The 24,577-nt window shown below is 41.4% G+C and overlaps 1 non-coding gene across 1 annotated transcript; it reads right to left on the bottom strand.

Moving 5' to 3' along the window:
• Positions 1–24,252: 24,252 nt before the first annotated feature.
• On the bottom strand, positions 24,253–24,359 carry LOC136396479 (U6 spliceosomal RNA). Its single transcript, XR_010749765.1, has one exon. It is a non-coding gene; the product is annotated as a U6 spliceosomal RNA (small nuclear RNA).
• Positions 24,360–24,577: the final 218 nt, after the last annotated feature.

Genomic DNA, 24,577 nt, shown 5'->3' on the forward strand with positions numbered 1-24,577 from the left:
AAAGAATTGTGACTACTGTATGATTATTAAATTTTTACTAAAATAATTAAAGTATTTTCTGTGTCTAGTACACATCCAAAAAATAGTTTTATTTAACTTGACAAACAATCCAATATATATTTAAGCCATTCCTATTGTCTTCAATTATTGCAGGAATCAAAGGTGGACAAAAATGCCCAGACATCTTGATGATGGAAGTAGGATTTATTTAGCTGGCAGGGAAGCGTGACTTCCTAAAGAGGCAAGTCAAACACTTGCTCCCCAGGTTAGTTTTCTTACATCTTATAAACCCTTTACAGAACACAAGTTTACATGCAAGGGGCTCATGATCCCTTTGTCTAGGGGTTGTGATCCTTTTTTCTAGAGGTACATATCAATCACATGACTTCAAGATGGGAGGAGGTTTAGGTGAGATCAGAGAATAAGAGTTAAAAGTCGCCCATTAAGGTCTTAATAACTTTTGAGAAGAAAGGATATGTAAGGCCAGGAGCCGCCATCGTGGCCATTCACATGCAGGTTCGCATTGGATTCGGACAGTCGGTAAAGAAACCATGGAGCCAAAAACTGGTGGGCCATAGCCTTTAATCTAGCTTGCACCCGGCGGGCAAGTAAAAATACACACTGGGCTCCAAAACCCAGTCACACTCAGTGCTCACAAAGCCACTGACTTATCCGAGTTTCCTAGAATCAAGGGTTTTTAGCTCACCAGCCTTCTTCTCCTCAGTTCCCCATCTCCTCCCTTATCCCAGATACAAACTCTACACAAACTGGCATCTCACTCAGCACTCCGCCATCTTGGCTGCTTCTCCTGGCCTCCTCCACGTGGCCGCCTTTAGCTGCTGGCTCTACTCTCTCCGCTCTCTCATGCTAACCTCAGGAACCAAGCGCCAAACTCCCGCTCCGTTCCCATTTTATAGTGTAGAAATCCAAACCCTTAATCCAATATACATAATAGGGAAGTCTCTAATACAAAGTCACTTCTCTGAGGCATGATAGGATTGTACTACCTTACACCAAAAAGGGTAGGAAAGGCTTAATCCCAAAACCAAGCCCCAGGCTACAAGGATTCTGCCTGCCTTTAGCCCACCCCAACACACATTAATACCACCTGGGCAAAGGCCTCTTTAACAAAGTGAGCATAATACATTTTATCTGCCCAACAATCCACCCCTATGCTCACTTTACTACCCACAATCTATACCACCGGCATTCCTGTGCAAGGAAATTAGAACATTACACAGATTACAACAGCAAAAATCATACAGTTTCAACAATTACAAAGGTACATTTCACCAGTCTCTCAGCACTTAGCCCAAAGCGCAAAATGTCCTCGGCCTTCTTTCTAGCCATGGGAAAGCTTCCCGGGGCAGGGGAGTGCTTCCAGCAAAGCCACCCCCCACCCCCATCAGGGTATTTCACATTGTCCAAAATCCATAATCCATAAGTCCATCCAACAAAGGAGCCAATGCCCACTCCGGTCGTAGTCCAGGAAATCAGTCCACGCACGTGGGTCATCAGCCACCCCCCTCATTCCTGCCATCCTGGCAGGTCTTACACTGTCCCAAAGAGGAGCACATGGCAATGGCAGTCAGCATTTCCATCTCTGCTCCGGATAGCATGTCCAGCCCTATGTCCCAAAATCGCAGACCTACCGGGGCCACAGTAGCTGCTCCTTCCAGCTGGGCTTCCATCTTCTGGAGACTGCAAATCACAACTCCAGTCCGATTCTCCTCATCCTCCAAAGAGGAACTGAAAACACCAGCTCCCGCTGCCGGTCTCGAGCCCCGGGCTGCCGCCGCCTTCTGCTCCGCAGACCTTGCAGCTCCTGACCCGGCCTCAGCTTCAGCCTCAGCCTCAGCCCCGGCCTCCTGCTGCTGCTGGCTCTCCGCAACATCCAGGGCAAGCTGCAACTCACGAACCTCTGAATCCTCCTCCAGCATTTGCTCCATTTCCAGGCGAATCTCGAACACCTGGTTGGCCTCCTCCTCCAGCATTTCCTCCAGCTCCAGGGTCAGCATCGGTTTCTCCTGTGTTTGCTCCAACTCCTCCCGCTGCTCGGTTTGCAGGTCCCAGGCAACCTTTTCCACAGAGCTCTCGGTTTCCTCACGCATGGCTGTAAAAGTCAGCCAGCCTACGATCCCCAAAAGGACAGCCATGGGGAACCCTAACACTAGCCAGTCCTCTACTCCACTGCTCAAAGGCTCCTTGCCGATCTGTATTGAATCCTGCCACAGACTACGCCAAATGTAAAGCCAGCAGGCAGGGCCGGAGCCACCATCAGAGTAGCCCGGTCCATGCAGGTTCGCATTGGATTCGGACAGTCGGTAAAGAAACCATGGAGCCAAAAACTGGTGGGCCATAGCCTTTAATCTAGCTTGCACCCGGCGGGCAAGTAAAAATACACACTGGGCTCCAAAACCCAGTCACACTCAGTGCTCACAAAGCCACTGACTTATCCGAGTTTCCTAGAATCAAGGGTTTCTAGCTCACCAGCCTTCTTCTCCTCAGTTCCCCATCTCCTCCCTTATCCCAGATACAAACTCTACACAAACTGGCATCTCACTCAGCACTCCGCCATCTTGGCTGCTTCTCCTGGCCTCCTCCACGTGGCCGCCTTTAGCTGCTGGCTCTACTCTCTCCGCTCTCTCATGCTAACCTCAGGAACCAAGCGCCAAACTCCCGCTCCGTTCCCATTTTATAGTGTAGAAATCCAAACCCTTAATCCAATATACATAATAGGGAAGTCTCTAATACAAAGTCACTTCTCTGAGGCATGATAGGATTGTACTACCTTACACCAAAAAGGGTAGGAAAGGCTTAATCCCAAAACCAAGCCCCAGGCTACAAGGATTCTGCCTGCCTTTAGCCCACCCCAACACACATTAATACCACCTGGGCAAAGGCCTCTTTAACAAAGTGAGCATAATACATTTTATCTGCCCAACAGGATAGGAAGGTGTAAAGCCAGTGGCCAGGGCCACCATCACAGCTGCCTGGCCCATGCAGATTCTCATTGGGTTCAGACAGATAGTAATGAAACAACAGAGCAATAAACTGTTGGGCCATTATCTTTAATTCTAGCTTGCATTATCTTTAATTTTACTTGCTGGGGCAAGTAAAAACACACACTGGGCTCCAAAACCCACTCATTCAGTGCTCACAAAGCTACTGACTTATCCAAGTTACCTAGAATCAAAGGTTTCTAGCTCACCAGCCTCATTCTCCTTTGTTTCCCATCTCCTTCTCTCTGTACAAACTCTGCACTAACTGTCTTCTCCTTTAGCACTCCGCCATCATGGCTGCTTCTCCTCTCCTCCACGTGGCCTTTCTCTGCTCTCTGCACTAATGATCATCTCAGGAACCAAAAGAGCAAGCTCCTGGTCTGCCGCACTTTATACAGTGTGTCCGTAAAGTCATGGTGGACTTTTGACCAGTCACAGGAAAACAACAAAAGATGATAGAAATGTGAAATCTACACCAAATAAAAGGAAAACTCTCCCATTTTCATACCTATTCCGTGCAGTTCAATGTGGGCTCATGCACAGATTTTTTAGGGCTCCTTAGGTAGCTATCTTGTATAGCCTCTACAGACTCTTCGCTGACTGATAACTTAACAGAACAGGGTTTCTCCATCAAACTGCCAGTTTCCTTCAACTGCTTATCCCACTGAGTCATGTTATTCCTATGTGGTGGCACTTCATTATAAATGCGCTGATATTCACATTGCACTTTGGTCATGGATTCGAATTTAGTGAGCCACAGAACACACTGAACTTTCCTCTGTATGGTCCACATCTTGACTGGCATGGCCGTGGGCTGCTCCGCTGTATACAGGGTGTTACATCATCATCTGCGCATGCACACATGGTACCACATCATCCTACAGAAACTGGGAGGGTTTTCCTTTTATTTGGTGCAGCTTTCACATTTCTATTGTCTTTTGTTGCTTTCCTGTGACCGGTCAAATGTGCACCATGATTTTATGGACACACTGTAGTGCAGAAATCAAAACCTTTAATATACAAAATAGGGAAGTCTCTAAATCAAAAATCACTTATCTGAGGCATGATGGGATTGCACCACCCCATATCAAAAAGGGTGGGAAAGGCTTCGTCCTAAAACGAAACCCCAGGCTACAAGGATTCTGTCTGCTCACAGCCCACCCCCAACACACATTAAAATCACCTGGGCGATGGGCTTCCAAGTAGGCAGCACCTTCTTTAACAAAGTGAGCATAATATATTTTATCTGCCCAACAGAAGGAGTTTTTCAGATAATCTCCTAAGGGTTTTCTTCCCCCTGAATTCCTTTTTGCTTCTTCCTCCTCAATGGAGAAGGAGTGGGGTGGGGTCTGACTTCTCCTTCCTTCTTTCTTAAAAACTTTCTATTATGAAAACCTCTCCATTAGCAAAATTATAGCCCTTCCCAAGCAGATACGTAATTTGCAATTTCTCTGACCACTTTTAGTTGGTGTTGCCTAGCCCTCATTGTAAGTCACACGCAAGCATAGAAATCATATTTTATAAAATTATTTGGCTAACATTCTTCCCCTTTTGCTCACTTTACTCTCTACACCACAGGCATTCCAATGCAGGAAATGAGGTACATTATACAAACAAATTACAGTAACGGTACAAGTCATACAATTTCAACAATTACAAAGGTGTCCTTTACAAAACCTCTCTGAGCGCTTTGCCTAAAACATAAAATGTCCTTGAAGCTTCTTTTCATCAGGAAGAAAAGCTTCTTGGTTCAGGGGGCTTTCTTCCTTCTTTCCCTCTTTTGAGACATCCAGAAGTTTTTATTATACTGGAGTCTCACCTTATTATTGTTATTTTTCTGAATAAACCTATAACCTGCACAAACTTTCTATAAAGTACACAAACCTTTAACTTTATGAACTAGTTTTTTTATAACTAGTTTCACAACTTTCACAACTTATGTTTTCCTTTTCCTTTTAAAAGTACTTCTGAATATACCTATAACCTGCACAAAACTTTCTATAACTTACATAAACTTTTAACTTTTATGAACTTTCTTTATTTTGTAAAGCCAGTAGCCATGGCCACCATCACAGCTGTCTGGCCTGTTGTTGGGCAGATAAAATATATTATGCTCACTTTGTTAAAGATGGTGCTGCCCACGTGGAAGCCATCGCCCAGGTGATATTAATGTGTGCTGGGGTGGGCTGTGGGCAGGCGGGATCCTTGTAGCCTGGGGCTTGGTTTTAGGACTAAGCCTTTCCCACCCTTTTTGAAGTGGGGTGGTACAATCCCATCATAATCCAGATAAGTGACTTTGTATTAGAGACTTCCCTATTTTGTATATTGGATTAAAGATTTTGATTTCTACACAATAAAATGGGGGCAGAACGGGAGCTTGCTCTCTCGGTTCCTAAGATTAATATTAGAGGAGAAAGCAGAGCAGAGAGCAAAGAAAGGCCACGTGGAAGAGGCCAGGAGAAGCAGCCAAGATGGCAGAGTGTTGAGTGAGAAGCCAGTTTGTGCAGAGTTTGTGCAGGGAGAAGGAAGGAGATGGGGAACAGAGGTGAATAAGTCTGGTGAGCTAGAAACCTTTGATTCTAGGAAACTTGGATAAGTCAGTAGCTTTGTGAGCACTGAATGTGAGTGGGTTTTGGAGCCCAGTGTGTGTTTTACTTGCCCGCTGGGTGCAAGCTAGAATTAAAAATGATGGCCCATCAGTTTTTGGCTCCATTGTTTCTTTACCGACTGTCCGAATCCAATGCGAACCTGCATGGGCCAGGTGGCTGTGATAGTGGCCGTGGCCACTGGCTTTACACCTGTGCAGTTTTGCTTTTGATTTAGACAGATGGTAATGAAACAATGAAGCCAAGAACTGGTGGGCCATTAGCTTTAATCCTAGCTTGTACCTGGCAGGCAAGAAATACACACAGTGGGAAAACACTTCCCTTTCCATTCAGGGCTCTCAAACCCACTGACTTATTGGAGTTTTCCTACGATCAAAGGTTTGTACCTGTTGGGCAGATAAAATGTATTATGCTCACTTTGTTGGAGATTACGCTGCCCACGGGGAGGCCGTTGCCCAGGTGATATTAATGTGTGTTGAGAATCCTTGTAGCCTGGGGCTTGGTTTTGGGATTAAGCCTTTCCCACCCCTTTTGATGTGAGGTGGTACAATCCAATCATGCCTCAGAGAAGTGACTTTGTATTAGAGACTTCCCTATTATGTTTATTGGACTAAGGGTTTGGATTTCTACACTATAAAATGGGGTCGGAGCGGGAGCTTGTGCTCTTGGTTCCTGGGATGATTAGAGGAGAGAGTAGAGCCAGCAGCAGAAGGAGGCCACGTGGAGTAGGACAGGAGAAGCAGCCAAGACGGCGGAGTGCTGAGTGAGATGCCAGTTTGTGTAGAGTTTGTATCTGGGATAAGGAAGGAGATGGGGAACAGAGGTGAATAAATCTGGTGAGCTAGAAACCTTTGATTCTAGGAAACTCGGATAAATCAGTAGCTTTGTGAGCACTGAATGTGACTGGGTTTTGGAGCCCAGTGTGTATTTTTACTTGCCCGCCGGGTGCAAGCTAGAGTTAAAGACTATGGCCCATCAGTTTTGGGCTCCGCTGTTTCTTTACCGACTGTCCGAATCTAATGCGAACCTGCAAGGGCTAGGCTGCTTTGATAGTAGTGGCCCTGGCCTTGGCTGCTGGCTTTACAGTACCTCACCAGCCTTATTACCTCTGTTCCCTATCTCCTCTCTGCACAAACTGGCTTCTCCTTCAGCACTCCACCATCTCGGCTGCTTCTCCTGGCCTCCTCCATGTGGCCTTTTTCTGCTCTTCTCTCTAATGCTAATCTCAGGAACCGAGAGAGGGCAAGCTCCTGGTCTGCAGCATTTTATAGTGTAGAAATCAAAACCTTTAATCCAATATACAAACGAGGAAGTCTCTGATACAAAGTCACTTAGGGTGGGAAAGGCTCAGTCTTAAAACTAAGCCTTAGGGCAGGGGTCCCCAAACTACGGCCCCCGCGGGCCACATTCGGCCCCCTGAGGCCATTTATCCGCCCCCGCCGCACTTCCGGAAGGGGCACCTCTTTCATTGGTGGTCAGTGAGAGAAGCATAGTTCCCATTGAAATACTGGTCAGTTGGTTGATTTAAATTTACTTGTTATTTATTTTAAATATTGTATTTGTTCCTGTTTTGTTTTTTTTACTTTAAAATAAGATCTGTGCAGTGTGCATAGGGATTTGTTCATAGTTTTTTTTATAGTCTGGCCCTCCAATGGTCTGAGGGACAGTGAACTGGCCCCCTGTGTAAAAAGTTTGGGGACCCCTGCCTTAGGGTATAATGACCCTGCCTGCTTACAGCCTATTCTCCACACCCAATGCAAACTATAAGCGAGCAAACATATATATCATATTTACAAACTTATTTGACCAACACTATTCATATATAACTAGCTTTCACAACAACTTACTTTTTCCTTTTCCTTTTAAAAGTACTTCTATACCTTATACCTTTTATCATTAAAACTATTATATATAATTCCTTTCCTATTAATCAGAATTCTTAAGTTTTAAAAACATTGTTCAGTGAGGACTAAGATAGTAATAAGTAATCCTCTTTTAAAATATACTCTTTTCCTTTTAGAAATGTCGTTTTTCGAAGTAGCCTATTGGTCACATGATCAACATTCACAGGTTATTCTACAGTGGTAGCTATGAGAACATATATACTTTTTATTCACCATGTAGCTTCTCTCCTAGCCAAGGGACTTAAACCCCTTTCTGTATGATTCATAGCAGCACATGCATCAAACCTTAAGACAACTTGTTCAGGCTTTCCTTTGACCTTAGTTTCCCTCCCTCCCCAGAGTCCAATTATAAGGAACCCCATGGCAATGTTCCTCAAGCTTCAGGTATACACGGACCAGCCAGCTTCTGGTTGAGGCTCGAGCAGGGCATGTTGTCCTTCTCAGGGTCAACTTATAATGATTAGTAGGGTCAGTCTCTGCTGTCCATGAGGGCATTTCTGCTGGGGCTGCAGGCTTCCGTTGGCTGTGGTGAATCCAGGCAGTTGTGCCTTCTACCTTGCAGCAGTGGGAGTGGTCAGGATCAGTGTAAGGTCCCTTCCACCTGGGTTGGAGGGCAGCTGGATTCCAATCCTTGACCCACACTTGGTTTTCTGGAGAAAAAGAATAATACAGGGGCAAACAAACTGATCAGAGCCCTATGTAGCACCCACTTAGATATGGCACTGGCCATTTGGCCTAAAGCTTCTAATTATCTATGTAGTTCTGTTTCTCCTAATTCTTGGGGAGTCCCTGGCAAACTATGTAATACTAGGGGAGGTCTGTTGTATAATACCTCGTAAGGTGAATACCTGGTGTTCTTGGAGGGGGTGCACTAAATCTTAAACAATATTAGAGGCAAAGCTTGCACCCATTTGAGACCTGTTTCCTGACATAATTTGCTAAGCCCTAACTTCAGAGTCCTATTCATGCATCCCACCTTCCCTGAGCTCTGAGATCTGTATGTTGCATGAAGCTTCCAGGTGATGTCCAATGCGTGAGCTTTTCCTTGTACTGCCTTAGCCACAAAGGCTGGGTCATGGTCGAAGCCTATCTGGAGTGGCAGTCCAACCTTGGAATAACTACTCTGAGCAATACCCTTATTACTTCTCTAGCCTTTTCAGTCCGGGTGGGGTAGGCCTCTACCCATCCTGAGTAGGTGCATACTAACATCAACAGGTACTGGCAACCTTGACTTTTGGGCATCTCAGTGAAGTCCACCTGTATATCCTCAAAGGGGTCTTCCCCATAGGATTGGATACCAGGAGGCACTGAAGGTCCTTGTTTTGCCTTATTCTGATGGCAGCTTGAACAGCACAGCCTGACTTTCTTGGCTAGGGATACCAAAAGAAGGATATAGAAATATCTCCCTAGCAGTTCTGTCTTTTCTTCTCCCAGATGGGTGGTGTGCAAAGTCTGGACTATTGCTGGCCCCAGTAGGTGGCAAACAACAACTCTACCATCTGGAAGTTGCATCCAGCCATCCTTTAATTCTTTGGCCTCTTCTTTCTCTATCCACTTTTTCTCTCCCTCAGAATATCTGAGTGCAAGTTCCGAGGTTCACGGGATAAGAGGGGCTATAGTGCCCTTGAGGTAGGGCAGGGTAGAAGCCCTCTTTGCTTCTGCATCTGCTCTGGCATTTCCCTGGGCTTTTACCATTCCCCCCTTCTGGTGTCCTCAGCAGTAGATCACTGCTACTTGATTTGGCTTCCAGACTGCTTCCAGTAGCTGGGGAATTTCTCCTGGATGTTTGAGGTCCTTGGTCCCGGCTGTCAGGAGCCCTCTTTCCTTATATATGGCTCCATGGACTTGCAGAGTAAGAAAGGCAAAGTGGAAATTGGTGATAGTTAAAAGCTGGGAGCCATTTGCCTTCCAATGAGTGGACCCAGCCACAGGGGCAAAGGTGCAGTACACCTGGACTAAGCTCCCGCAAGGGTTTAAGAACTTGCCTGCCATCTTTGGAGATCTAACAGGTCTAGCTGGCTGGCAGTTGTGCTGCTGCTCTCCCTCCTCTATTGGAAGCAGTGTCACTAGGTTTAAAGTGGTACACACTTCTATTGCCAGCCTTGAGTTTTCACATAGTAAACTCTGGTATTTGGTGAGATGGGAATCCATGAGCCAATGATGCCTTCCTGTATTCAACAGAGCCACTACTGCATGAGGCACTCACACCTCCAAGCCCTGTCTCAAAGTCAACCCGTCTGCCTCCTGTGTCAACACTGCTGCAGCTGCCAAGGCCCCCAAGCATGGCTGCTAGCTCCAGCACACCATCCAACTGTCTGGAGAGTCAAGCCACTGGTCCAGACTGCAACCCCCAAGTCCTGGGTTAATATACCCACTGCTGTCTTGCTCCTCTCTGAGACATACAGTACGAAAGTTTTTGCTAGGGTAGAAAGACCTAGCACTGGGGCAACTTGTAATTCCTTTTTAAGAGTCTGAAAAGCACAATCCTGTTCTGGCCCTTAGTCCATGGGCTCTTTTTCTCCCCCCTTTTGAGACTTCATAGAGGGGTTTGGCTAGTACTGAAAAGTTGGGGATCCACAAATGACAGAATCCTACTGCACCCAGGAACTCCTAACCTCCTCTCCCCCTGTTGGAGAATAAATCCCAAGTATTTTACTTGCCTTTTGCAGAGCTGGGCCTTCTTCTTTGATATCTTATATCTATTCTTCTATATATATCTGTTCCTCGAGCACATCCTTGGAGCATGTACCGAAGGAGGATACACCCAATGTCCTGTGCAGGAAACTTTTGGAGGTCAAGAGAAAGGGCCTCTTCAAAGATGGCAGGGGAGTTCTTAAACCCTCGCGGGAGCTTAGTCCAGTTGTACTGTACCTTTGCTCCTGTGGCTGGGTCCACCCATTGGAAGGCAAACAGCTCCCAGCTTTTAGGAGCCAGTCTTATACTAAAGAAGACATCTTTTAGGTCCAGGCAAGTGAACCATGAGACTTGAGCAGGGAGGAGGCTTAGGAGTGTGTAAGAATTTGGCACTGTTGGGTGCAGAGTCACTGCTGCCTCATTTATGACTCTCAAGTCCTGTACTGGCCGATAATCATTAGTTCCTGGTTTTCTGATGGGGAGCAAAGGAGTATTCCAGGGTGAATTGCATGGGATAGTTCCATGTCCCTTGAGCCTCAGTAAATGCACCTGGATTCCTTCTAAGGCTTCCCTAAGAATTGGGTATTGTTTTTGGCTAACAGGCAGTGCCCTAGGCTTTAATCCTATCTATACTGGCACTTGATTTATTGCCAGCCCAGGGGAGATTATTCTCTGCCTACATACTGGCCATTTCTGGGTTAGCCTCTGACTAGCTGGCTTCCCAGGCTTGGTTGCAAAAATTCTCTATTACTCCTCTCTAGGAACAGTTAGAGTTAAGACAAGCCTAGGCTTTGGCATCTGCAAATCCAGCCGGCCATTGTCAGCAAAAAATTCAGTAGCCCTTAATTTGCTCAGCAGATCACATTTTAACAAGGGCACTGGACAGTTAGGCATGTACAGAACTGATGCATAACTTCATGACCTCCTACTGTACATTTAAGGGGCGTACAGAATGCCTGCTTGGCCTGTTTTCTGGTGACTCCTACACTCTGCACCCTAGAGAGTGGCCCAACTGGCCGAATCACCACTGAGTGTTTAGCCCCTGTATCAATCAGGAAGTCCATCTGTTGGCCCCCTACCACCATGTGGACCACAGACCCAGTGGAGGCTCCTGAATCTGGTCACCCTCAGTCCACGAGGAACTCCTCAGCTATGTTGAACAGTGTGCCTTCCCCTTGGGAGGTGGCTGGCAGGCATGCCTCCCCCTTGTCCTGATTGGGACATTCATTTTTCCAGTGACTGGTTCTCTGGCTGATGGCACACTGATTGTGTCACTGGGGAGCACCGCCTGACTGCCCTTTCTTGCCCATGCCTGTTTTCTTCCCTTTTTCAAATGGAGATTTTCCTTTTCCCTTCTGTTAAAGGGCTGCCATGACCAATTCTGCCTTTTTCTGCATTTGGTGCTCATTTTCCTTTCTGCTTGCAATCTCCCTATTCACATAGACTTTATTAGGTACTTCCAGGAGTTGGGTTATATTCATTCCCATAAAGCCTTCTAATTTCTGGAGTTTTTTTTTTATATCTCCTGTAATTATGCTGACAAAGGCCATATTAACCATTCTTTGGTTCTCTGGACTCTCTGTATCAAAAGGGGTATACATTCTGTAGGTCTCACATAATCTATCAAAAAAGTCACCTGGACTTTTATTCTTTCTCTGCAAAGCCTCTGCCACCTTGTTGATATAAATCTTGTTGGCTATTTCACTGTGTTTCTCACTCCTCTCAAAGGCATCTGCATTCCCAGCCCCGTCTTTGAGCAGAACCTGGTTCCTGAAGCGGTGAGAAATGCCTTCTGTCCAGGTGAGCATATGCTGAGGCTTGATAGACCTGGCAATGATGGGCCTGAGTCAGTAGCAGTCTCTGGAGTGGATGGGGAGCCAGGTGTGGAAAGGTACAGCCTCGCCAGCACATAAGGTGAAGGAGCCAGAGCTTCCGCTTCTTCTGGCTCACTAGGGGTTAAAATTTTGGCACTGGTGGCTGCAGTGGCTCTCTGGGTCTGGTGGAATGCTTCCCTGCCTTTGCTATCAATACTTGATATCTTAGCCAAGGGGGAGGGTGCAATACTAGTGTAAGCCAGGTGTCTATGTAGGGAAATTGGTCAGGGTAGCCTGGATCTTTAGTGACTACCTGCCACACCTTCTGTACAGCAGACCTATTCAAGCTTCCCTCTGCCTGCTATCCTACACTGAAGGCGGGCTATGCTATTTCACTCAAGATCCTGAATTTCCCCAGGGACATAGTAACTCTGTAATCCCCTGAGAACCCTATCTTAAAATTCTTGACCATCGTGGCTAAAGGAGTGGATTTCCCCTGTGAACCTCCCGTACCTCCCATGACAGATAACAATCACACCACAGGAAGGAATTGGGGAAGGGTTCAGGAAATTTGTAGGGAATGTCACTAGCTTCAGTCTGTCACAGGCCACTCTCCTTGTGGGAATAGCAGGCCCCCTTGGCTTATGGAAGGCTAATATAAACCATCAGTATGCAATTCTGCCTTCTTGGCCGTATGAGATACCCTGCAGAACCATGGTTTGGAACTCAACACTCACTTTGGCCCTGTGGGAGAGAGTCGGAACCCTCTCCCAGTGTCCATCTCATTCACTCCATACTCATTCTCTTTCACACAACCTTCCCCACACCTGTGGAGGACAACGAGTCACCACTCCTAACCCATGGGGACTATTCCTCACATGTGTGGAGAGTGTACAGTCGCTGTTCCTAACCTATGGAGGGTGATTTGTGATTCTCCGGAGGGTGATCAGGCCTCCCTTCTGCCCAGTGGGGCAGGACCCCACCTAGCTTCCCTTGCCCGGTTTTCCTTACCATGGTTCTGATGTACCTTCATTTCCTCATTCCTTCGTTGTCTGGTCCTTGCTGGGACTGGTGAAGGGGATCCCCCTTCCATCCTACAGAGGCATCCACACACGGAAAATCCCCAATGTATGCTTAGCAGGTGCATCTGCAGGGTGGCTTGGGGGCTCCCCCATGGGGTGCCTGAACTCTGCCATTTGCAGGCATCTTTTCTCCTTGTTTCTTGGCCAATGCACCATATATTGCAGGAATCAAAGGAGGACATAAACGCTCAGACAACTTGATGAAGGAAGTAGGATTTATTTAGCCGGCAGAGCAGCATGACATCCTAAAGAGGCAAGTCAAACATGTGCTTCCCGAAGATAGATTTCTTACATCTTATATACTCTTTTCAGAATACAGGACTACATGCAAGGGGCTCATGATCCCTTTGTCTAGAGCAGTGGTAGTCAACCTGGTCCCTACTGCCCACTAGTGGGCGTTCCAGCTTTCATGGTGGGCAGTAGCGGAGCAACCAAAGTATAAACAAAAAGATTTAACTATAGTAAGTTGTTTTATAAAGATTTATTCTGCCAAACTTAGCAAAAAATCCGACATAAAGTACTTGGTAAGTAATTATTATTATATGCTTTAACTTGCTGTAACTGCTTTATAAATTTTACAAAGTAAAGTTACTCCCTACTTTATACATCACCATTACTGTGGAACTGGTGGGTGGTTAGAAAATTTTACTACTAACAGATACAAAAGTGGGTGGTAGGTATAAAAAAGTTAACTACCCCTGGTCTAGAGGTGGTGATCCTTTTTTCTAGAGATACACGTCAATCACATGACTTCAGGATGGGAGGAGGTTTAGGTGAGGTCAGAGAATAAGAGTTGGAAATCACTCATTAAGGTCTTAAAAACTTTTGAGAAAAGAAGATAGAAAGAGGTTTTTCAGATAATCTCCTGTGGGTTCTCTTCCCCCTGCATTCTTTCTTGCTTCTTCCTCCTCAGTGGAGCAGGAGTGGGGATGGGGACTAATTTTTCCTTCCTTCTTTCTTAAAAACTTTCTATTATGAAAACCTCTCCATTAGCAAAACAATAGCCCTTCCCAAGCAGAAAGGTAATTTGCAATTTCTCTGACCACTTTTAGCTGGTGTTGCCTAGCCCTCATTGTAAGTCACATGCAAGCATAGAAATCGTATTTTATAAAATTATTTGGCTAATATTTTACCCCTTTTGCTCACTTTGCTCTCTACACCACAGGCATTCCAATGCAGGAAATGAGGTACATTATACAAAGAAATTACAATAATGGTACAAGTCATACAATTTCAACAATTACAAAGGTGCCCTTTATAAAACCTCTCTGAGCGCTTTGCCTAAAACATAAAATGTCCTTGAAGCTTCTTTTCATCAGGAAGAAAAGCTTCTTGGTTCAGGGGGTCTTCCTTCCTTACAATCTTTCTCAATCTTGGCTCTTCAACCAGACCAAGAGAATAACTTAATGTAAGTATCATTTTGAGGAAATCAAGTAAATGCCTACTCAACATAATTTACAAACTACAAGTAAATAATCTGATTTTCTTTAGGCCTTCTCTGAATCTTTTTATGTTCTGTGTTGGTCAAATAAGTTTGTAAATATGATATGTATGTTTGCTTGCTTATAGTTTGCATTGGGTGTAGGGGACAGGCTGTAAGCAGGCCAGGTTGTTATAGCCTAAGGCTTAGTTTTAAGACTAAGCTTTACCCACACCCTTGACTGTTGCATGATGTGGGGTGGTGCACTCTCATGAGGAATCCCATTATGCCTCAGAAAAGTGACTTTTTATCAGAGACTTCCTTGTTTGTATATTGGATTAAAGGTTTTGATTTCTACACTATAAAATGGGCAGACCGGGAGCTTGCTTTCTCTTGGTTCTTGAGATTAGCATTAGAGAGGAGAGCAGAGAGAGGCCACAGGGAGGAGGCCATGAAAAGCAGCCAAGATGGCAGAGTGTTGAAGGAGAAGCCAGTTTGTGCAGAGAGAAGGAGATGGGGAACAGAGGTGAATAAGGCTAGTGAGCTAGAAACCTTTGATTCTAGGAAACTCAGATAAGTCAGTGGCTTTGGGAACCCTGAATGGAAAGGAAAGTGTTTTCCCACTGTGTGTATTTCTTGCCTGCCAGGTGCAAGCTAGAATTAAAGCTAATGGCCCACCAGTTCTTGGCTCTGTTGTTTCATTACCATCTGTCTGAATCAAATGTGAACTTGCACGGGCCAAGCAGCTGTGATGGTGGCCGTGGCTACTGGCCTTCCATTCTGGAAATGTAGGTGACCCTATATTTTAACAATTCTGAGCTAAATCAAAGCATTATTCAGTAAAATAAAGTGCTTAGATGTATGAGTCAGCCAGTCTGGAATTCAATTAACCTCTGCCATTACCTATAACTGTGAATTCTGATAATCTTTAAAAATTTTTGGATTTTATTTTTCTTGTTTGTAACATGAAGTGGTTGGATTAAGTTACCTAAAATACTTTCCTGTCTGAAAGCTCTGTGATTGAGGGAAAAAATAATAATAACTGAGAAATGTGGTTTGGCTTCAGTAAATTTTAATTTGCAACTTTGCCTTTCCTTCCTCCACAGGTGCCAGGTACATTCAAGCTACCTCAGGCCTCCCTGACATGTAAATTGCTTGCCTGACTCCTGACAAGTTTGAGTTGGCAGCCTGAGTTGGTAGCCTTTTAGCCTAAACAATGTCTGCTCTCTTTTGAAATAATGCCAGCCCCCAATAAAATGCAACCTGAGATGAAAGCAATCTCCATACATCTAAGGTTTCTTATCTACTTCTGAAATTGGGAAAATGACCTACAGGTCTGGCGGCAGCCTGTTGCCATGTAAATGAATTACATGACACAAGTGTTGGTAAGAAGGAAAGAGATTTTTAAATGTTGGCAACTAAGAGAATGGGGGGAAGACTACTGTTCTCAAAAATCCATCTTCCTTTCTTAGTGCTGGCAGGAGTTTTTATAAGGGGGGTGGTGAAAAGGGAATAAACAAAATAGAATAATGAAATCCAAAGGAAGGGGTTGAGAGTTTTTGGCTGAGGGCATTCAGCAAAATTTGTTCGGATAACTGATTGAAGGCTACACATCTTCAGGACTTGGTATATTTGAAAGTTGGAGTCCATTTCTTTGGCTGTTACAGAAACTGAGGCTAGGTAGTAACTTATAAATTAAATTAGAATTTTTGTTTCATGTAACAAGTGTGCACAGATTCCCACAGTTGAGCTGTCTTCTTCGGCCTTGAGCAAGAGTCAGAACTGCAAGCCCCAGTGTGGTGGGAGTGAGGAGGAGGGTGGGAGCTTATGCTTATTCCCCTTGCTCAGATGTTAACCATCGAAGTGTGTCAGCTGGAGGGGAACAGGCCTTTTAACTGGAATGAGAGCTTAGCCAGAAGTGAAAGCACAGGATTAATTATATAATATTGATTTGTTACAGAATACATACTGTGATACATAGTAATATTGAATCAGGGTCATAAGAATAACAGACTGGATTTAACATTTTACCAAAATTCTTTTATAAGCTTACTTTGTCAGTACATTCTTATTTATCTCTATTTTATGGTTAGTCAGACTAATATCAGTAAAGCAGTAATATAGCATATTTATTCCCAGTTCCTTTTATAGTGCTTGATCTCTTCCACAAGCTTAGGTAAGTTTTACAGTAAGATTAATATCTAGTAGTAGAAAAATCTGGGAATCTACCGTGAGAGTAATGGTAGTGTGAGAGATACTCCTGACTTCTTCCTTTGAAATCTCAACAAGTCAAACAACTATAACACATCAAAGAAACACAAGCTGAGCTCATATGTGCCTGAAAGATCCACACTGAATGGACTAACGGTGGTTTGCGGGGGTGGGGGGGTGGGGGGGGTGGGGGGCTGAAGATAAAACACACTTGCAGTGGGCTCCTGAGAGAGGATAACTCTAATTTTTAATAACAGTACTGAGGAAGGAAACCCCCCTTGAGATAAGAGGCTTCAAGGATATTTTATAATTTAGGCCAGAAAGAGTTTGTAAATATGATTTTTATACTTGTGTGTAATTTACAACAGCTCAAGATGGCCGATTGTATTCCTGCTTAGGAAGGAATATACATATATTGTAAATGAAGAGGTTTTCATACTTAGAAGGTTTTGAATAGAAGGAGGAAGGAGACTTGGACCCCCTCCCTTCTCCACACCTGGGTGAAAGAAGGTAAAACAGCCAGGAATGTAGGAGGGAAAAGGGAGACTTGAGTAGCCCTTTCCTCTTCCCATCCTTTCTCCTTAATGGGCGATTTACAAATGATGATCCTCTGGCATTCTGTAAGCCCCCTTCCATCCTGAAATCGTGTGATTGACGAATATACCTCAAGACAAAGGAATCACGAAACCCATGAATGTGAACTTGTGTTCTGTAAAGGGTACATAAGATGTAAGAAATCTAATTTCGGGGAGCACGTGTCTTTGGAGCTATAGCCCCGCGTGCTTCGCTGGCTTTTATTAATAAATTCTTTTTTTCTTTTACAGTTATCCGAGTGTCAATCCTCCATGGTTTTGCTCTCCTGCAACAGTATAATAATTTTAACATGTCTTACTTCCTAGTACGATACATCCCTCTGCCTTGTTATTAATCTTCAAAATTGTCTTAACTACTCTTATGTATAGGTTTTAAGATTAATTTATCAAATTCAATAAAATCTCTGTGGGAATTTAGATTGCAATTGCTTTGAAACTCTAGATTAATTTTGGGCAAATTGACATCTTTATGGTGTTGTGATAGGGGCCTAGTGTTGTGTATGGGACCTCAGTGTTGTGTATAGAGAGTTGGACATAAAAAGGAATTTTATACTTGCTTTTGGTAGCTGCTTAGAGTAGAAGGTCCCCAATAGTCTGTACAAGGAAGTTAAGCATTGAACAGAGCTTGTTTGTGGCAATAGCTTAGAGTAGAAAATTTTTACAAGCCCAACTAGTTAGATATCTTGACTTAAATCTTGCCTACAGAAGCAAGATGTAGTTTTATGCTTTTAGCCTTGTAGCAATTACAGGAAGAACTGTAATCAGCTTTAGAACAAAGAATGCTTTCTACCAAAATGTCAAGAATGTTGTGCATACCTGTTGTAATAGCTATGACTTTGTGGTTTATCCCCTTAAATAATGCTCTCTCCCTAGGCTCGTGGCTGTTAACTGTTTCCCTGTGTGGATTCTCAGCTAGAAGTCACTGGCCAACTAATAAGGGCTTTTAAAATTTATAATCAATTTGGGCTTCGATCAGTAATTACTCAGGTTTGGTCCATAACAGTGTCTCTTCTACTGCCAATGAAAAAACTAAAGCTTTCCAAAAACAGATTTCCTTACACAATGCACTTTCAGGATTCTTGTACATATATATCTAGATAATAAAACTCAAGTCAAAGGGTGTCTTAGCTATAAGAGAAACTGAAAACATAAGTTCTATATTCTATTTTGGGAAGAGCCATTAGGGAGAAGCTGAACAGCCACATAAATATGATAAAGTTGCACTATATACTTAGTCCACCACATCATTTCTAAATAAGTATAGTTTATTTCATCCGTTCAAAGTCTTAAAAATTTTATTTTTTTCTTCACTTATTGCAGGAATCAAAGGAGGACATAAATGCCCAGACAATTTGATGAAGGAAGTAGGATTTATTTAGCCAGCAGAGCAGCATGACCTCCTAAAGAGGCAAGTCAAATAAGAGCTCCCCGAAGTTAAATTTCTTACATCTTATAAACCCTTTACAGAACACAGGTTTACATGCAACGGCCCTGTGATCTCTTTGTAACAGTACACATCAATCACATGACTCCAGGATGGGAGGGGTGAGTTTAGGTGAGGTCAGAGGATAAGTGTTGGAAATCGCACATTAAGATCTTAAAAACTTTTAAGAAAAGGAAAGAGGAAGGGGTTATTCAGATAATTTCCTGTGGCCTCCCTTCCCCCTGCATTCCTCTTGCTTCTCTTCCTCCTCAGTGGAGGAGGGGGGATCCTGATTTCTCCTTCCCTTTTTCTTTCAAACTTTCTAGTACAGAAAGCTTTCCATTAGCAAAATAATAGCCCTTCCCAAGCAGGAAGGCAATCTGTAACTTCACTGACCATTTTTAGCTCACGTTGCTTAGCCCTCATTGTAAATAATACACAAGTATAAAAATCATATTTTACAAACTTATTTGGCCAACATTCTACCCCTTTTCCTTGCTTTTCTATCTACACCACAGGTATTCCAATGCAGGGAATGAAGTACATTAATCAAACAAATTACAGTAACGATACAAGTCATACAATTTCAACAACTACAAAGGTGCCCTTTATAAAATCTCTCTGAGCACTTTGTTTAAACATAAAATGTCCTTGAAGCTTCTTGGTTGGGGAGGGGGCTTCTATAAATATTATAAAAAATGTTTTATACCTCAAACATACTTCTATGTATGTGTGTATATAGAAGTACATAGAATATATATACTACTTTGTTAGTTTTATTAAAGATTTATGTTTTCATATTGATTGATAAGATTGCTTATAATTTTACTCTGTGTCTTCTGTTTTTGTCTTTGTCACTCTTCTAAGAGGTTTGTCAATTTGATGGATCTTTAAAAAAAAGCCCCAGATTTTTGTTTCCTTGATATTTCTTATTGTTTTGATGTTTTTAATATTATTGATTTCTACTCTTAATTTTATTCTTCTTTTCCATATGTTTGTTTTGGGCTCATTTTGCTCTCTTTTTCTCTCTCTCTTTTTCTCCTAAAATCTTGAGTTGGGATCTGAGATTAGTGATTTGAAACATTTGCCTCTTTTTATCTATATGTTATTATTATTTGGATTTTTTTTTTGTCTTGCCTTACTGTGATTTAAACACTTTTTTTAAAATTCCATATTGATTTAGTTATAGTGTCATAGTCTATACAAATCAGTATTTCTATAGCTTTTATAGTTGTGGTTGGAGGGATTACAATAAATGATAGATGATTGATAGATAGCTAAATAAATAGATAGATAATATATAATGTATATAATATATAATCACAATTTACAGATATTATCATTGTATCAGTTTGAAGGAAGTGCAGAAATCTTCCCTCTCTTTACATCTCATAACATCCCCTTTTAAAATAATATAATTATATTTTATCTTTTCTTTATATATATTTAGAACTTCATCACACAATTTTATAATTTTTGTTTTAACAAACAAAATTAAAAAACCCAAGAGAAAAGTAAAGTTTATTACTGTATTTACCAATATTTTTTGCTTACTATATTTTCTTCCTTTTTGATGTTTCAAAACTTCAGTTTTAATCATTTACTCTCTGTTTAGAGACATTCCATTTTCCATTTTTTTAGGGTAGTTCTGCTGGTGACAAATTCTCTTAGCTTATCTGAGAATATTTGATTTTCCCTTTATTACTGAAGGACATTTCAGTGGTTACAAGAATGTGAATTGAGCTAATAGGCTTTCTTTTTCTTTTTAAAAAATTTTTATTAATTTTAATTTATTGTGTCCACCCCCTTATTCTGCATTATGCCCCCTTTGTCCACTTCCCCTTACTCCCTCCCCCCTTCCCTCTGGTATTTGCTGTCTTGTTATTTGTATAAGTGTTATGTATATATAATTTCAGCAATCCCTTTACCTTCTCTGATCCCATCCTCTCATCCCCCTTCCCTCTAACAGCTGATCCTCTGGTCCCTGTGTCCCTGCCTCTGCCTATATTCCATCCCTCAGTTTACTTTGTTCATTAGATTCCACATATAAGTGAGATCATATTATATTTGTCTTTCTCTACCTGGCTTATTTCACTTAGCATAATATTTTCCAGGTCCATCCATGCCATCACAAAAGGTAAGATTTTCTTCTTTCATGTGGTCATGTACTATTCCATTGAGTATATGTACCACCATTTTTAATCCACTCGTCCACTGATGAACACTTGGACTGTTTCCAGATCTTGGCTATTGTAAACAATGCTGCAATGAACATAAGAATGCACATCTTTTTTTGAATCAGTGATTTGATATTCTTAGGATATATTTCTAAAAGTGGGATAGCTGGATCAAAGACAGTTCCATTTTTAATTTTTTCAGGAAATCTCATAGTATTTTCCACAGTGGCTGCAAAGTCTGCATTCCCACAAGCAGTGCAGGAGGGTTCCCTTTTCTTCACACCCTCACCGGCACTTATTGTGTGTTGATTTGTTAATGAGCACCATTCTGACAGGCATGAGGTGGTATCTCATTGTGGTTTTAATTTGCATTTCTCTCGTGATTAATGACATTAAATATTCTTTCATATGCCTACTGGCCATCTGTATGTCCTCTTTGGAGAAATGTCTATTCAGTTCTTTTGCCCATTTTTAAATTGAATTGCTTACCTTCCTGGTGTTGAGTTTTAGATGTTCTTTATAAATGTTGGTTATTAACCCCTTATCAGATGTATTGGCGAATACGTTCTCCCATTGTGTGGGTTGCTTTAATTTTGTTCATAGTGTCTTTTGCTGTGCAAAAGCTTTTGAGTTTAATATAGTCCCATTTGTTCATTTTGTCCTTTATTTCACTTGCCCATGGAGATAAATTGGCAAAAATATTGCAATAAGAGATATCAGAGAGTTTACTGCCTATGTTTTTTTCCAAGATGTTTTGGTTTTGCAACTTACATTTAAGTCTTTTATTCATTTTGAGTTTATTTTTGTGAATGGTGTCAGTTGGTGGTCTAGTTTCATTTTTTTGCATGTACCTGTCCAATTTTCCCAACACCATTTATTAAAGACACTGTCTTTACTACACTGTATGCTCTTACCTCCTTTGTCAAATATCAATTGACCATAAAGATGTGGGTTTATTTCTGGGTTCTCTGTCCTGTTTCATTGATCTGTATGCCTGTTCTTATGCCAGTAACAAGTTCCTTTGATTACTATGGTCTTGTAGTATAATTTGATATCAGGAAATGTGATACCTTTCACTTTATTCTTCATTTTTAAGATTGCTGAGGCTATTTGTGTTATTTTTTGGTTCCATATAAATTTTTGGAATATTTGTTCTATATCGTTAAAGTATGCCATTGTTATTTTAATAGGAATTGCATTGAATCTATAGATTGTTTGGGTAAAATAGACATTTTAAGGATGTTTATTCTTCCTATTCGTGAACACAGTATATGCTTCCACTTGTTTGTATCCTCCTTGATTTCTTTTTCCAATATCTTATAATTCTCTGAGTACAAGTCTTTTACCTCCCTGGTTAAATTTACTCCTAGGTACTTTATTTTATTTTTTGCAATAGAGAAGGGGATTATTTCCTTAATTTCTCTTTCAGACAGTTTATTGTTGGTGTATAAAATGCCACTGATTTCTGAATATTGATTTTATATCCTGTCACCTTGCCAAATTCATTTATCAGGTCCATTAGTTTTTTGACTGAGACTTTAGGGTTTTTTATGTACAGTATCATGTCATCAGCAAATGATGATAGTTTTACTTTTTCTTTTCCTATCTGGATACCTTTATTTCTTCCTGTTGTCTGATTGCTATGGCTAGGATTTTCAAAACTATATTGAATAGGAGTGGTGAAAGGTGGCACCTCTTCCTTGTTCCTGTTCTTAAGGGGATTGCTTTTAATATTTGCCCATTGAGTATGACGTTGGCTGTGGGTTTGTCATAGATGGCCTTTATCATGTTGAGGTATGTTTTCTGTATTCTCAGTTTTCTCAGAGTTTTGATAATAAATGGGTCATGGATTTCATTAAATGCTTTTTCTGCATCTATTAATATTATCATGTAATCTTTATTCTTCTTTTTGTTTATGTGATAAATCACATTTTTTTATTTGTAAATATTGTACAAGCCTTACCTCCCCACAATAAAACCCACTTGATCGTGATGTATATATTTTTTCATATATTGCTAGATATAGTTTGCTAAAATTTTGTTGAGAATTTTAGCATCTATGTTCATCAGGTATATTGATCTATAGTTTTTTGGGGTTTTTTTTTTGTAGTGTCTTTACCTGGTTTTGGAATGAGGATAATGCTTGCCTCATAAAAGGAGCTTGGAAGTTTTTCCTCTCTTGAATTTTTTGAAATAGCTTCAGAAAGATAGGTGTTATTTCTTCTTTGAATATTGGTAAAATTTGTCTATAAAACCATCTGGTCCAGGACTTTTGTTTGTGGGGAGTTTTTGATAACTGTTTCAATTTTATTTGTTGTAATAGGTCTGTTTAGGTTTTCTAATTCTTCCAGATTGAGTTCTGAAAGATTATATGTTTCTAGGAATTTATTCATGTTGCCTAGGTTGTCTAATTTTTTGGCATACAGACCTTCATAGTATGTTCCTACAATTATTTTTATTTCGGTAGTGTCAGTTGTTACTTCTCAACTTTCATTTCTAGTTTTATTTATTTGAGTTTTCTCTCTTTTCTTCTTGATGAATCTGGTTAAAGGTTCATCAATTTTGTTTACCTTTTTAAAGAACCAGCTTTTCCTTTCATTGATCTTTTGTATTGTATTTTTAGCCTTTATGTCTTTTATTTCTGCTCTGACCTTTATTATTTCCTTCCTTCTACCTTCTCTGTGCTTTGTTTGTTGTTCTTTTTCTAGTTCTTTTAGATCCAGGGTTAAGTGTTTATGTGAGCTTTTGTTGCTTCTTAAGGTATGCCTGTAATACTATGAATTTCCCACTCATGACTGCTTTTGCTGTGTCCCATAAATTTTGAGTTGTATGTTAATTTTTATTTGTTTCAATAAATTTTTTTTATTTCTTTCTTGATCTCATTGTTAACCCATCTATTATTTAATAACATGCTATTTAGCCTCCAAGTGTTTGATTATTTTTCAGTTTTCCTATGTAGTTAATTTCTAGTTTCATGCCATAGTGGTCTGTGAAGATGCTTGATATGATTTCAATCTTCTTAAATTTATTGAGACTTTTTTTTTGTCCTAACATGTGATCTATCCTAGAGAATGTACCATGAGCACTTGAATATACTATGAGCTTTGGGGTGAAAGGTTCTGAATATATCTATTAAATCCAGTTGATCTAGTATGACATTTAAGGCCACTGTTTCTTTGTTAATTTTTTGTCTGGAGGATCCAACTATTGGTGTTAGTGGGGTATGAAAATCCCCTACTATTATAATATCCCTGTTGATCTCAGCCTTTATGTCCATCAAAATCTGCTTTATATATTCAGTTGCTCCTATATTAGGCACATAGATATTTATAATTGTTATATCTTTCTGTTGGAATGCTCCATTTATCATTATGTAGTGACTTTCTTTATCCCTTACTATAGCCTTTGTTTTACGTGTCATCCTTGCGCAGGGGACATGCTAATCTTCTCTGTATCGTTCCAATTTTAGTATATGTGCTGCCAAAGCGAGCACTATAGCCTTTGTTTTAATGTCTAATTTGTCTGATATAAGTATTGCTACCCTAGCTTTTTTTTATTTTCCTTTGCATGAAATACTTTTTTCCATCTCTTCACTTTCAGTCTATGTGTATCTTTCATTTTGAGGTGGGTCTCTTATAGACAGCATATGTATGGATCCTATTTCCTTATCCATGCAGCTACCCTATATCTTTTGATTAGAGCATTTAATCC

This window comes from Saccopteryx leptura, chromosome 2 (assembly GCF_036850995.1).
Source record: "Saccopteryx leptura isolate mSacLep1 chromosome 2, mSacLep1_pri_phased_curated, whole genome shotgun sequence".
Taxonomy (NCBI): Eukaryota; Metazoa; Chordata; class Mammalia; order Chiroptera; family Emballonuridae; genus Saccopteryx; species Saccopteryx leptura.